Source organism: Pelobates fuscus, chromosome 1 (assembly GCF_036172605.1).
Source record: "Pelobates fuscus isolate aPelFus1 chromosome 1, aPelFus1.pri, whole genome shotgun sequence".
NCBI lineage: Eukaryota > Metazoa > Chordata > Amphibia > Anura > Pelobatidae > Pelobates > Pelobates fuscus.
This window is the reverse complement of record NC_086317.1, coordinates 283,009,355-283,025,595: the sequence shown is the minus strand read 5'-3', so window position 1 is coordinate 283,025,595 and position 16,241 is coordinate 283,009,355.

Sequence of the window (16,241 nt, the reverse complement as noted above, 5' to 3'; positions counted from 1 at the left end):
ACCTGATCTTCGGACGGGACCACCCGTCCCTATACATGTTGACACCCAGACCACATAGACCCCTACCACCACCGACGGCACCGGCGATCACTCACGCATTAGACCTATGGGATAAGACGAAGGACAAATATGATCTATCATCTTTCCTCTCCCCGATGACCCCGATTTGGAGGAACAGACTGTTCCCCCCGGGACTCACCCCCGCACGCAGTTTGAACAAAGAGACATCTCTCGAATAGGGCACCTCTACCAGGGTAACGACACCATTCAATTCACGGACATTAGCGAATCCTCATCCCTAACGACGTTCGATTATTTCCGCTACATCCAACTACGTAGCTTTGCAGCAACACCAAGCATCAAGCAGGCAGGGACAGCCCCGTTCACCAAATTTGAACGTGACTGCACGATCCACCCAAACAGAAAAGGCCAAATTTCAGACCTATACCTGACCATTGCCAACCACCCCACACAACGATCCCTTCCATACACGGCAGCATGGGAGAAGGACCTAGGCCCACCGACAGAACCGACAGATTGGTCGGACATCTGGGAGGCAACGGCCTCTGTCTCTATATGCGTTACACACGCGGATCAAGCATATAAAATGCTATTTCGGTGGTACCTCACACCACAACGCCTAGCCTCCATGCGCCAGACACCATCTAACACATGCTGGAAGCTATGCGGGGAAACGGGGACGTTCCTCCATTGCTGGTGGACGTGTCCGAAACTCCGACCGCTCTGGCACAGCACCACCCAATTAATCACTAAACTGCTTCACAAACCATGCCCGGCAGACCCCTGGGCCCTGTTGCTGTCCAAACCCATAGACACATTCACGAGATCGGAAAACAAGCTAATCGCCAAAATTGCGCTAGCTACCCGCAGGGCAATAGCAGAGCTGTGGTCCACGACCCGTATCCCATCACAAGACATGATAACAAGAAAGATAGTTGAGAACTCGCAAATGGATAAACTGACAGCACAGCTCCGAGACACCCCCAAACATTACCACAAAGTCTGGGACCCATGGCTAGAAGGTGACACAACCATCCCCTGGTAGCCTGCCCATGTCGACAGGGTACCAGCCAAAAATTTGACAGACACCTAACTCACTAACACATGACTTTCGCATCAGGTACACCGCGATTCCCACATCCAACTCCATATGCCCCTTACCCTCCCCCGGCCGAGGGGTGGGGGAGCCGTGCCCCGGGCTGTCCTCAGGCTGTACCCTCAACCTCAACCCTAACCCCCCAAGGCCAAGTTACCTACGTGAACACCAGCCAACCATACTCACCTCTTCACCCCAGCCATCCACAACACAAGCAGAAGGCACGCATACCCATGGCACAGGGAATCACATGGATAACCACTCCACTAACACATACAAAGACGAACCTGACATAAAGGGCCCTATACCAGAACTCACTAGATAGAACACAAAGAAACCATCCCCGTCCCCCCCCCCCACGTACCAGGAGTCGGACGGATCAGACATCAAGATCCACAACTGGATGACCTCCGCAACCCACCCCCGATACCCATAACACACACCGCCAACGTTGGTGTTCAAACATACACGACTTGCAGACACAACTCTGAACAAAACCACCCAGAGCAAAATGACAGATCGTGACTAAACAGCAACTAGGACGAGACGATACGTTCTTACCCCAGCTGGACACCTGATCCAAATAGACTCCCCCCCTCCCCCCTCCCGACCCAGACAAGTCCTCACACCGAGGTGACACAGATAAATCTAAAAGCAGACCTACGTCTAACATAGGAGCACCGAGATGACTCTGGAGGGCTGATCGGTGTCAAATTGCCAACATATACTATTGAACTGCATTTCTCTGTGGCGTACCCTGCGATGGTACGAATTGAAAGGATGGCACTGCTATACCCCATCCCCACCCCACCCCCTCTTATTTTCTGTACCCCCTCCCCTAAACATTGGAATATATGCAAAACCGACAAATAAAGAATGAAAAAAAATAAAATGGTCCTAACGGCTGTGGAGGACAGGAAAAAAGATTGTCCTGTAGAAGTATGCAGTCCTATACATTTTAATTTAATAGCTCTGTTTCCTGTCCTTTCTATTGTGAGTGAGATAAGCCATCCTTTAGTTAATGTTGCCATGGTTAGAACAGTGAAGGAACACTTATACACTATAATGTCCCACTGTCTCCCTTCCACCCCCGCCCAGCCATGAATGGGTTAAAACCCCTTTCTTTCACTTACCTGATTTCATCACCGAAATGCCTTAGCATTGGATCAGTCTCCTCCTACCGTGATGTCACGCCACTGGGGTGCGTATTAGAGCTTTCCTATAGTAAAGCGTGAGGATGTCCAGTGTCACTTCATGGAGTTAAATGCCATGTGACTCAAGGAAGTGCCTGTACTGGCTGTTTGGAATACAGCCACTAGAGACAGTCTAAGCACTGCAATGAAAACATTGCAGTTTCTCTAAAACTGCAATGTTTTACATAACAGGGTTAAGGTGACAAGGGCACTGCATCCTTACCACATCAATGAGCAGAAGTGGTCTAGGTGCCTATTGTGTCTCTTTCAGAAAGATTTTGAGCACAGAATGCAAGCAATGTTTGAATAACTATTTGAACACGAAAAGCTCATGCTGTACATGTGGTGCAGCCAAAATGGTGGAACACCAGCCAGTGCTTGCTTTATCAGATACAATAGTAAAAAAGAAAAAAAAAAATAGATGGAACTTTTTTAATGTTGATACATACAAACAGTATTAGCCATCCTTGATTATAAAGAGAATGGTCAGCCCTGTGTTTATATTATATTATTGTTATATCACATCTGTAAGGAATGGTAATTATTACTGGCAGATGTAGCCATGTTATAAATTCTAGTTTGAGTATACTTACCTATGCATCGTTGTTTTAGCTATTGGGTAATTAATCACGTTTGCTACAATAACCCTCTTTCTATCTTGGTGACTTTCTTAGTAACTTGCTGAGTTTGCCAAAAGAGGAAGAGGTAAATATCAAGGCTAGGAGATTAACCCATTAAATACCTTATATTCCTGACGGATGAAATAATGCAGATCAGTACCTCTATACTGCACTAATATCATTTAACAAGAGGTACAATTCATTTTAGAATAGCATTTTTAACCCCTTCCCGACCTCGGGCGTATCATATACGTCTGACAAAAAACGGGCCTTAAGGACCGCGGACGTACCTGATACATCTGCGGGGAATTAGAGCGCTATTACTATAGATAACTATATATTTTGGAGATATATATATATATAACGTTTCAGTTCTTGTGCAGAACTTTTGTCAGGACCGGGCTTAAGCACCGGGCTTAACTTTACTGTAACAGGAGTGCAAGCATTTGGATATTTATATATATATAATTATAAAAAATAAATAATGATTACGGTAATTAAAAATAAATGAAAAACTGTAAAAGTCATTTAAAAAAAATTTAATATATATTTATGTGTGTGTTGGTAATTTTATTCTATGTTATATATATGTTTTATATACTGTGTTCCAAATAGCACCTCGATGTACAGCATCAAAGCAGTAAAATAGAACTGTAAATACGGGTGTCTTTATGTCTCTTCTACAGCTTTTTTTGCAGTTCTTATTGCAAGCTCCCTGCACAGAACTCTGTCTCCCCAGAATACAGTCCACATGTTGGTGCGAGTCTACACAACAGCTAGGAAGTCATTATCACACCCTTTGACAGCCACATAACTCTTTTTCAGATGGATACATCTCCTAATTTATGAGCTTGGATTTTAAAAAATTGAGCTATTTCCACATGAACACTGCATTCCTTCTGAGAAAAGGGAAGTATCTCTGTGTCAACTGCCATGCCATGATTCATTATGTCCTTCTGTCATCGGTCCCCTCCCCACACGGTATATCATACAGAGCGCTGATGGATGGACAAATGTGCTCGAGAGAATGGCATCCAGCTTCAAATCCTCACTGAACATTTACGTAGGGTTTAGAAAGTGAAGAAGTTAGATGTAATACTAATAATATTTATAAATCTCTTTACTTTTAATATGGAATTATTTATAAAGTTTGTACTACTCTTTCTCAGTATTCAACAAACAGGTGTGACTTTTATGTAGTTGGTGGCATTAAAAGTTAGATATACTAGGGAAACGGAAATGGAAGGTACTCTAGAAGTTTACAATGTGATGTGTTAATGTAGTGATTTCCATTGTTTTGAAACCAGTTAGGGTTACTCACTAAACCTAGAATTAAAGTGATTGGATACACAGGTTAAACACTTAGACGCTGGACTAAACTCCAATCAGTCTTTGCTCTAATACACCAAAACCCTAGTTTTAAAGGAGAACTGTATAAACCATAAGCACTGCAATGGATGGAAGTGCCTGGAGTTCATAGGCACTGGGTTCCACATCAATACTAAAGGGTTTCCTCAATGTTTAGTGAGCAAACTGATAAGGGATACACAATATGGCGCCCACGAATTCCAGACCCCCTAAGCATTTATATCCTTTGCAGTGGTTATGGTGCCAATGGTATTCTTTTAAGCACCCTTAAATGCAAATCCCCCAAACATAGCCTTAACAGGAGTGATGGCAGCTAAAAGCATTTAAAACAGAGCCTCTACTAATATCAGATTGGCTGGGTTCATTGTAACACGGGACCATTTCAGCATCTCTCAAAAACAAATCTTCAAATAAGGGATTATTCTAGCCTCGGTGAGGGAATAATCTAAATTTCATTAAAGACAGGAGGCGAATATTTGCTTTACCTTCTTTACTGAAAACCTCCAGCAGCAAAGAAATAGTTGACAGAACCTTTTCAATCAACCAATAAGAACAAAATAAAGCAGTATGAAATCCCTCAGACCCTCCCACTTCCTCTTTCTTTGATGAGGTCGAGCAGGAGAGCAAGGAAAACCAACAAGTCCAACTTGTAACCGGCACATCTATAGAAGAAATCGCCAAAACCAGAGGGAAACCAGATTACACTGCAAGGAAAAAGAAACATTGTGAAAGTAAACTGTCAAGGCAAGATGTCATATGAATACAATATTACTTTCACAGTATAATACATGAGGAATAAACGCACAGGACAACCAAAACAGTATAGTAGGAAAAATCTTTATTATACAAACATAAGACCATAAATTGTAAAACACAACAATATGCCTAACAATAGGCCTAATTAACATAAGAGAAAAAAAAACAAAAAACAATACCGGGGGGGATGGGGACACAAAAAGGGTGGGAAATATTTGCCTCCTGTCTTTAATACAATTTAGATTATTCCCTCACCGGGGCTAAAATATTCCCTAATGCATTGGCAAGACAGGAGGCTTTGTATTTGCAATTTTAACGCCCAGACATGAAAACAAAAGGCACATGAGATCGTGGACGGAAAAAGAAATTACGGAAAGTCGATTCTCTAGAATAATCACCAGCACCCAAAATATCCGTCAGGGACCCAACTGCTTCTAGAGCCACTGAAGCTGCAGTGCCCTGAACCGAATGTGCCCCAAAGGAACTCGCCACGCCAGCCGATGAGAGAAGCCACCGAATACAACGAGCGGTTGTAGGTACAGAAACAGCCCTAAACGGTCATACGTAGGAAATCAGCAGCTGCGCATGGGCAGAAGGGTGAATGGATTAGGTCCTGGATTCATACATCTGTAGGCAATGTGCCACACAGAGACGTGGCCTATCTGGGAAGTAGGGATACGATACAGAAGACAAGTTACATTTCATCCTGCGTGAGATAGAGACAGACACACCGTCTGAGGAAAAGGAGAAAGACTTTACATCAAATGCACAAACATCATAAATGCGACGAAAAGACACAAGACATAAGAGGAGAGCCAGTTTGGTGGACAGTTGGCGTAGAGACAAATCCACGTTATCGGGCCACTCCTCAAGGAACCACAAAACAAGCAATATATCCCAAAAGGAGGAATAGCGAGAAGTAGGGCTTTTTACAGGCGTACACCTCGGAGCAGTCTGCAGACAGAGGGGTCCTTACCAATACCCGAACTCTGAGAAGGGACATGAGCCCGAAAATCGCCTTGCCGTTCCAGGCCTCCATATGTCAAAATCACCAATGGAGCTCCAGGCGGGATTCATCCAAAAGCCACACGCCTCGGTCGTAAGAGGCGCTGACCAGAGATAGTGAGCCTTCAGACGTTGGAGTGCACAATAGTACAGTGGCACTGGAAAGATGGCTTGAACAACAGGCCTATCATCTGGGCCAGATACCTTTGTGTGACCCTCAGGTTGTGTAGTAGGCGCCTGATATCCTTCCTGATGGTGATCATCTTGGACACCGGAAGACAGAGCACCGCCTGAACTGAATCCACCACGAAAGACAGAAATTGGACTGACAGAGGGGTTCAGTTCCAATTTTTCCACATTGATATCGAATGCCAGGTCCTGAAGCAGGCGGATTGTGAACTACGTCTGTCGACGCAGGACGGCGGGATCCTGTGCCATCAACAGAATATCGTATAAATATCGTACAGATCGATCTGATCCCCCTGGTTCTCAGGTTTACCATGACTGGTTTCAGTAGCTTGGTGAAGCACCAAGGTGCCGAGCTGAGGCCGAAACAAAGGTACGTGAATTGCCAGATGTGATCCAGCCAGGAGAACTGAAGGAAACACCTGTCCTCGCGGTTGATAGGGACCATGAGGTAGTCGTCCTTTAGATCCAGTTGAGAGAACCAATCACCCTCGCAGAACAGGTCTCTGAGTAGATGGATGCCTTCCATCTTGAAATGCCGGTTGGCAACATACACGTTGAGGGCATGCAGATTGATAATGGGTCGGAAGTCCCCGTCTTCTTCCTTAGAAGGAAGATGTTGCTCAAAAACTGAAGTGGGCCCTCTCTACCGTGCCTTTGTCCAGTAAGGACAGAATTTCCGAGAGGATTAACTCGGATGCCACTTTGTAAAAGCCTATCGGTCACAGGCGGTGGCCTGTCTCGGAGGTTCGATGAAATCGAACCTTGAATCCGGACACGGTCTGTAGAACCCACGGGTCCCCCGTGATGGCCACCCACTCAGGGAAATGAGACAGTCTGCCCACAATGAGTAAGTTTGGCAAATAAGGATAGACTCTTACCTGAGCCATATCTTGCTCTTGTGGAGGACGCACCACGTCCTCTGGAGGCTCTTCTGGAAAACAGTGAGCGGTATTGGTACCGGGAGGAGGAAAAGGAGAAGGATTCCGAGAGGCGGGGTCTGTTGCCCATGAAGGTGGCTCTGCTGGTGGCACGACTCCTCTGTCAACCAGCCCTGGAGGAAAAAGGATCCCCTGATCGGAAAACCCTCTTGAGGGACATCTGTGCCTTATTGAGGGACGTATATATGGCAACGTGCCGGTTCAGTTCCTTCATGAAGGTGTCCCCAAATAGTAGTCCTTTGGCATCAGGACCCAGTTCCTTGGCTGCCAAAATCCGCCAACTTGCCGTCCAACTTGTAAAGGGCCGCTTTGTGGCATACGAAGGACATTGCCACATTGGTGTTGCCCAGTAAACAGATGGCCCATTGGGCCCAATCCCGAAGAAGCTCAACATCCACCGGGGTTCCACTTTGCAGCACGTCATCCATCACAATAAAACATCTGCGTCAGTGGGCCTCTGACGTCCAGCAATTTGTCTTGGGCCGAGTATAGACCCTGTTCCAGGCCCTTGCAAGGGTTTTTCCCAGACTTAGTCAAAAGTGGCAAACAGCGGGTAGAAGTCAGGGGTGAGGGCCACTTTTTCCGGCAGTATTGGGTGGGGGCATTCTTCCCGAAGTTTTGCCCTGACCTCCTTGTCCAAGGGGCGGCGGAGCCAGTAGCGCAGGAATTCCATGATGTGGCCTGGAGGGGCCCATTCCGAGGACCGAGGATGTTTGATCAGCCTTGGGTCAAAGAGGGGGCAGCCTGAAGGATCCAGAATCTCACAGAGATCTTCAGCAGTGGTCGGCAGGGTCCTTTGGCGATCGGTCTGGGGGAAGTCCAACAAAGTCTCTCTCACGTTATGGGAGTGGCCGCCGAGAATCCCCTCGGGGGATGCGGTGCCAGAACTGTCGGCCCGGTATTCATTGAGTACATTATAATCCTCTTCCACCGGTTGGCCACCTGAGCCAGATGTCATCTGGGCCACTTTGGCCGGCAACTTCCCTTTACCGGTGGGAGTGCTATGGCATGTCCAAGGCCTTTTTGCGCGCATTGCCCATACCATATCTCCAGAGCAGAGGGAGTCACCTGAGTCAGACCCCTGAGGGGCCAGGTCCAGGGGGTTTGGTAGGGCGTCACCATGGAAGGCAGTGAGGGCTTTGGGCAGTGAGTCCGCTATGGCAGTATGAAGCCTGGCCTGGAGGCCTTCAGGGTCACAGAACTCTGGTTCGTCAGTGATGACTGTATCACTGCAATAGAGGTAAAAACACTGTAAGTGTGGTACCTGATGAAGGCAGCTGGGGGTCACCCAGCATGCAAGAAGGGGTCACCCAGCAAACACATGCATAACATGAAATATAGGCCAGCAGGAGAGGGGTTCACCCTCAATATGGTTATAACAGGATAGTAGGGTCAGCAGTGCAAACAGGGGCAGGGGGTCACTCAAGCCAGAGGTGTGACACAGACACCACAGAAGGCCCAGTAGAGGGCATAACATGGACTTGGCTGTGCCCTATAATATAATATATCACATTAAGGGGTTCACCCCACCTTGGGCCTAGGTGGCCTAAGAACCTGAAATAAAACTGAATATTAGAAGGGGGGAGTCGGCAGCACAGCCAGCATGTATGGGGAGTGGGGGTGAGGAACTGAAGATCCAGGTCATCTAGAATGCGTGGGAGCGCACAAGGCACCAATAGAAATGATCGCCATGGCTCCAACAAAATGGTCACCGCGGCCGCTATATGCAATCTCAGGCCGCTTCATGGAGCCGCGGAGATCAAAATTAGCGCTGCATGCGGTCTGTGTGCCGCTTGGGGGCACAGGAAAAGTAGCTAAGAGACGCAATAGGGGCTGAGGAGACCAGAAAACCGGGTGGGGGAGCGCCATGAAGCTCAAGAGGGCGCTGCAATCATGGGCCGCGTGAGGGTAGGCAGGGGAAAAAAATCCAGTGAAACCCAAGGTCAGACAGTCCCCAGGAGGCCAGATCCCCGCATACAGCCAAGAGGCACATACATTAACTATAGCCCCAATAAAAAAAAACCATATAAACAGTAATAATGCAATGAAATAACACAAATAACCCAGAGCTGACATACTCTCTGAGTTGGACAGTGCTCACCTGGAGGCAGCAGCAAAGAAAGAGGTAGTGGGGGGAGGGAGGGGGGGGTGTCTGACTGAGGGATTTCATACTGCTGTTATTTTGTTCTGATTGGTTGTTTGAAAAAGTTCTGTTAACTATTTCTTTGCTGCTGGAGGTTTTCAGTAAAGAAGGTAAAGCAAATATGAAGCCTCCTGTCTTTAATAAAATTTACAACTTCAACATTGTTGTTATATTGTGGTATTCCAAGACTATTGTCTGACTGAGACATTTGCAGCTGCAAATCAATGTTCGCTTCCTAGAATCCATGTCCATTCTCTTATGTGCTTCTTAGCCTTGAGTTCCTATAACAATATTGGTAAGTAAAGGAAAAAACAAGAAACGGGGGGCTGAATTATATTGTTAAAACAATTTAAAATGATGTAGGTTGAATAATATGGTCGTGATTTACTAAATGATGTTAAAATAGTTTTATCTGAAAAGTGTTACCCCTGTAATTCAATATAAAGATCTGTGCCGCTTACTATGCGGTTTGAAGAGCATCTCAGCACTTTCAGCATTTCTATTTTCCTGTTGTAAGTTTAGAATTTGCACAGTGTCAGTCAAAAATGATCGAGGTGTTTAGTGAGTGAAGGCATGTTCATGATGCTCACTGGAGTGATACCATCATCATCGACATACAAGAGAGGGGATGATACCACTTCACATCAAATCTGCAGAGCCGCCCTTCAGGCTCCGGAACACGAGTGCATACCTATTATACTTTCTTAGCCTTATTTTTATGTGACATCTCTTCTACATATCTACGAGAGTCAGCACTGTCATCAGAACATACTACAAGAGTTCATACTCCACAATATCCGCTGGCAGGGATTATTCCGCCCAGGCGCTAAAGTTGGAGCTGCATCCTAGCTCCAAAAAGTGTGAGTGTACCTATTTTTTTATTCTGTTATAGTCTGGAGCTGCTGCATACTTAACTATTAGCTCTCCTTTTTTTGTTTCCATTACATACTTTTTAAGGACATCCCGGGCGCTGCACCATCCTTTGCGTTCTCATCTGTTTTTCCATGGGACGAGAATCTCCGGTTCTGGTGATTAAGCTGCCTCTAGGACTGCATCAGTATTTGTGAAGCACTGAATATCTTTTTATTTTCTACAATTTTTCAAAAGTGCATGCATGCATACATAAATGTGCTAATAATTTTAAAAAATTGCATTATAATAGTTTTTTCACTGTATAGGCCTGCTGGTCTTCTTACAAGCAGGACACTTATGCTCATAAGGAAGGATGTAGGATTACTGACCAAACTGCGACCAGAAAGCACCTGTTAAGAAACCAAGCTTTAAAGCGTCATGTCACACAAACAACTTCGGCTGTAGGGAATTGGCTGTGTATATGGAGTATCCCACGGTAAGGTAAGTAATGCTCCCCTTTACCACCTCCCCCCACTCCCTAACGGACCCCCAGCAGTGATGTCACCGTTGAAGGTCTTTTCAAATTCAGCAAAGTCCCCAGATAGTGACAGTGCCTTGTTAAAGGACCACTGCAGTCACCAATGCCACTTAATCTTAATGAAGTGGTCTGGGTGCAGTGGTCCTACCATTTAACCCTGCAATGTAAAACATTACACTTTTTAGAATCTGCAGTGTTTACATGCAGGGTTAAATACACGCTGGCTGACATTACCAGAGACGGAAGCTGGAAGCTGCAGCGGACGAGTCCCATCTTTTGAAATGATGTGAGTAATATTTATATCCCTCTTCCACTATTAACCCTTTAAGCAGCTTGGCCAAAGATGACTAAACTTGGCACTGCAAATTTTTGTGTATTATATATATTAGTACATAATATATTAGTAGCTATCGCTATGGCTATATATTATGGGAAATATATCCCAGGATCTGTAGTGACATGGTTAACCTTAACTGGACATTTCAATCAGATAAACAAACTGATGCATTTTCCTTATTTAGGTTTCCTCAAAAACAAATTATCTAGTCTGGATGGAATTACTGAATTGAATATTGACAGGTAAAACACCAGTCTCTCTACAAACAAAACACATGTTTTGAACACTTACTTAATTGCAGGACTGTCTTTCTATTTACTTGATCACTTTAACTTTTAGCTCTTGCAGAAACTAACAATGTGTATGTCCTGTTTTACCTCCCCACATGGTCAGATAAAGAGACCTATATCTATATAAATCTATATATATTATATGTATAATTCAGATTACGGTTTGTTTTATTGCTGTGTGGGCCTCTGTAATGTGTAGGAATGGAAAAAAATAAATCCTCAACTATAAAAAACACAAACTGTACACATTTAGAGGTTTATGGATGTAAAGTGTCACTGTGAGTGTATGCAGGGATTCTGTGTAGTATTTGCGTAATTGCGTGGATATGTAAAAGCAGAGGTGTGTGTGTGTGAAGAGTTGGTGTATGTCTGTCAATGCATACATTGAGTTTTTGAAACCTGTCACTCACTTAAACACAGAAAATACAAACAATTACACTCTCAAACACTCAATTACACCATAAAAACATTCACACACACACATACCTTCAAATGCACACACAAATACATACACACAAGCATAATTACACCCTAAGAATCAATAAACTTAGCATGAAATATATCAGTTTCCTCTGACCCTGTCTGGTTTCTGGAATGGAGGATAGTCTTGTGAGTATGGTAATGGTACTTAGCAGGGGACAGTGGCTGGCCTTGCTTGGCTATTTGCATGCTTTACTCTTCTTTTCTGCATCCTCTGCCTTCCTTATATGCAGGATGTCGCCCATTGTTATGACAATAATGGCAAAGCCCCACACACTCTATGCCAATTGACCCAACAGCTGTTGACAAGTAACTGGTCAATTATAGTCTGGTGACTATAGTGTTCATTTCAGTGTTGTCCTCAGGGGTGTGTGAGCTGTGAAGCCGGCTATGTTTCCCTGTATGTGTGTCTGTATGTATGTGTCCCTTTATGTGTTTGTATGTGTGTCTGTATGTATTCATGTGTGTTTGTATGTATATGTGTGTATGTCTGTCTGTGTCTCTGTATGTATGTGTCTGTCTGTCTGTGTGTTTGTATGTGTCTGTATGTATGTGTGTGTATGTGTGTGTCTCTGTATATGTGCGTGTGTGTCTATGTGTGTGTCTGCATGTGTATCTGTTTGTCTTCATGTGTTTGGGGTGGAACGTATGGGGGGAGGGTAGATGTGTGGGGGAGTGGCGGGGGGTAGACGTATGGCGGGGTCCAGTGGTTTCTAGTTACACCTCTGATGCCATGGTAACGGGAGGTTACTCGCACATGCCCCGAGTGACAGGTGTGAAGGAGGTGCAGAGAGCACCCCTGTAAACAGGTCTGGTCACCCTGGTGGACCATTATTCTCCACCTAAGTCTATCAATGAACATAACATAGACAGCTGTGGTGGGGCTTAATGAGAGGCAGGGCAAAGCTTTAGGGTAACTGAGACAGAGTCCCTGCTTCCCCAACAACTAGACACCATTGACTGCAGTGCCTCCACTCCTCCCTTCCAGCCCATAATGGAAGGAGGCGATTGTCTGACTGCAACTGTGTGTGTGTGACTATTTGCATGTAACCGTGTGTGTGATTGTCTGCAATTGTGTGCGTGCGTGTGTGACTGTCTGCCTGTGACTGTGTGTGTGTGTGCTTGTGTGTGACTCTCTGCCTGTAACGCGGTGTGTGTGACTGCCTGTGACTGTGTTTTTGATTGTATACCTGTAACTGTGTGTGTAACTATGTGCCTAGGACTGTGTGCGTTTGGCTGTATTTGACAGTGTATGTATAACTATGTGCATCTGACTGTGGAACTGTGTGCATGTGACTCTGCAAAAATATACTCCTGTATTCACACCTAGGTCTACAATACATGCATATTTTTTATGATTTAAATACCCATCACACAAAGCCAATTCATCCAGCACAAATATCACACACAGACAATACACCCATTGCAATTATCACACACAGTCAAAACATAACATACATATCACACACCGCCAATACACACATATATCACACACAGTCAAAACATAACATGCATATCACACACAGTCAATATACCCATTGCAATTATCACACACAATCAAATCATAGCATACATATCCAGTGGCGTACACACAATCCATGGCGCCCCGGTGTGAAACTGATCCATGGGCTCCCGCCCCCGACAAACATACACACAGACACATACATTCAGAGACACATACACACACACAGACACATACATACATAGACACACACACACATACATACACACAGACACATACAGACACATACACACATACATACAGAGACACAAACATACACACAAGACACACATATATACAAAGACATATACATACAAACAGACAGGCACACAGACACACGCACAGACACATACAGACAGACACACAAACAGACACATACACACATACATACATACACAGACATACACACAGACATACAGACACATACACACAGACACACTGACACACATACGTACATACATACATACATACAGACAAACACACACACACACAGACACATACATACACACATACATACAGATACACACATACACACATACAGAGACATACACACACATACAGGCACATGCATACAGACACACACACAGACAGACACACAAACACACAAACACATACACACATACATACAAACAAAAACACACATATACAAAATGTTTAAGTCACCCTCCTGTTTCCTACCTTATAGGTACAGGAGGGTTACTTTCCCTGGGGTTCAGTGGTGTCTCAGGCTGGTTGGAGTCAGAGTTCCCACTCTGACTACCTCTTCTTCCTCCTGCGCAGCTCTGTCTGATAGCTGGGAGGAGTGACGGGCAGTCACTTCCTCCCAGCTGTGATGTCTTCACAGGGGGCCTGGTCACGCTGTTAAAGCCCCGCAGCGCTGACTGGGGCCCCCTGGAAACTCATCTCCCATGCTCTTAGGGCCACCCGATAGGCCCCTTGAACGTGTGGCCCCAGGTGTTTGACGTGTCTGGCCCGCAACACATGGCGGTGGTCAGCCAGTCACAGGGATCCGCAGGAGTGACGGGCCGGGTCGCAGCTACGACCCCTGCGACCACGGTATGTACACCACTGTACATATCACACACAGTCATCATGCCTATTACACACAGAGCCAAAACACAAATTACATCATATTATTATGAGATTTATTCCAGTGCAGCTCTGTCATACGAAATGCACATTAATCTGTGTTTTATAGCTAGGGAGCTCTGTAATACATCAATAGGCACATTAGTACAGAACCCTCTATTTGAGGACCTATAAAATATATAAAACACTGGGAGGCCAATCTTGGAGAATCCCTTGAGTGTGGTGAATGGGAAGAAATGTGGGAAGCTGCATCTAAGATATCCATTTGTATCCAGGGCCGGACTGGCCCACCGGGATACCGGGAAATTTCCCGTTGGGCCGTCGGCACCTGGGGCCGGGCAGACACCTGGGTCTGCTGGCGGCCTCTGGGGGTCTGGTACTGGTGGCCGCCTGGGGAGGTCTGCTGGCGGCCTCTGGGGGTCTGGGACTGGCGGCCGCTGGGGGAGGTCTGCTGGCGGCCGCTGGGGGAGCAGGCTGTTCTGTCTCTGCTCTCCCGCCCCAGCGTGCCGCTTAATGAGACCGCGGCCAGAATATGACGTCATATTCTGGCGCCGGTCTCATGCAGCAGCGCGCGAGGGCGGGGGAGCAGAGACAGAACAGCCTGCTCCCCCAGCGGCCGCCAGTACCAGACCCCCAGCGGCCGCCAGCAGACCTCCCCCAGCGGCCGCCAGATTCCAGCACAAGTTCCCCAGCGGCCACCAGCACAGACAGCCGTCTGCACTGCACGACCCCCTGGCAGGTAGTAGTAATGTGTGTTATGGTGTGTCTGTCTGTATGGTGTGTGTGTCTGTATGGTCTGTCTGTATGGTGTGTGTGTGTGTCTGTCTGTGTCATGGTGTCTGTCTGTATGGTGTGTCTGTCTGTCTGTCTGTATGGTGTGTGTGTGTCTGTCTGTGTCATGGTGTCTGTCTGTATGGTGTGTGCGTGTGTGTCTGTCTGTATGGTGTGTGTGTCTGTCTGTATGTGGTTGTGTGTTTCTGTCATGGTGTGTGTGTCTGTCTGTGTCATGGTGTCTGTCTGTATGGTGTGTCTGTCTGTCTGTCTGTATGGTGTGTGTGTGTCTGTCTGTGTCATGGTGTCTGTCTGTATGGTGTGTGCGTGTGTGTCTGTCTGTATGGTGTGTGTGTCTGTCTGTCATGGTGTGTGTGTCTGTCTGTCATGGTGTGTGTGTCTGTCCGTCATGGTGTGTGTGTCTGTCCGTCATGGTGTGTGTCCGTCTGTCCGTCATGGTGTGTGTCTGTCTGTCCGTCATGGTGAGTGTGTCTGTCTGTCTGTCCGTCATGGGGTGGGTGTCTGTCTGTCTGTCCGTCATGGGGTGTGTGTCTGTCTGTCCGTCATGGGGTGTGTGTCTGTCTGTCCGTCATGGGGTGTGTGTCTGTCTGTCCGTCATGGTGTGTGTATCATGGTATATGTGTGTGTGTCATGGTGTGTGTGTGTGTCATGGTGTGTGTGTGTGTGTGTGCGTCTGTCTGTGTCATGGTGTGTGCGTCTGTCTGTGTCATGGTGTGTGTGTCATGGTATATGTGTGTGTGTGTGTCATGGTGTGTGTGTGGGTCAGTCTGTGTCATGGCCTGTGATGGTGTGTGTGTGTGTGTGTCATGGTATATGTGTGTTTCTGTGTCTGTCATGGTGTATATGTGTGTTTAAAAATAGTGTTTTTGCTCACCTTTTTTTCCCCCACGCAGCGTGCTGGTCTCCCCTCGCCTGGCCCTGCCTCTATGGCTAAGATCATCAAGCTTGATGATCTCAGCCAATCCAATGCTTTGCCATAGGATTGGCTGCAAAACGCTACACCAATCAGCATCTCCTCATAGAGATGTATTGA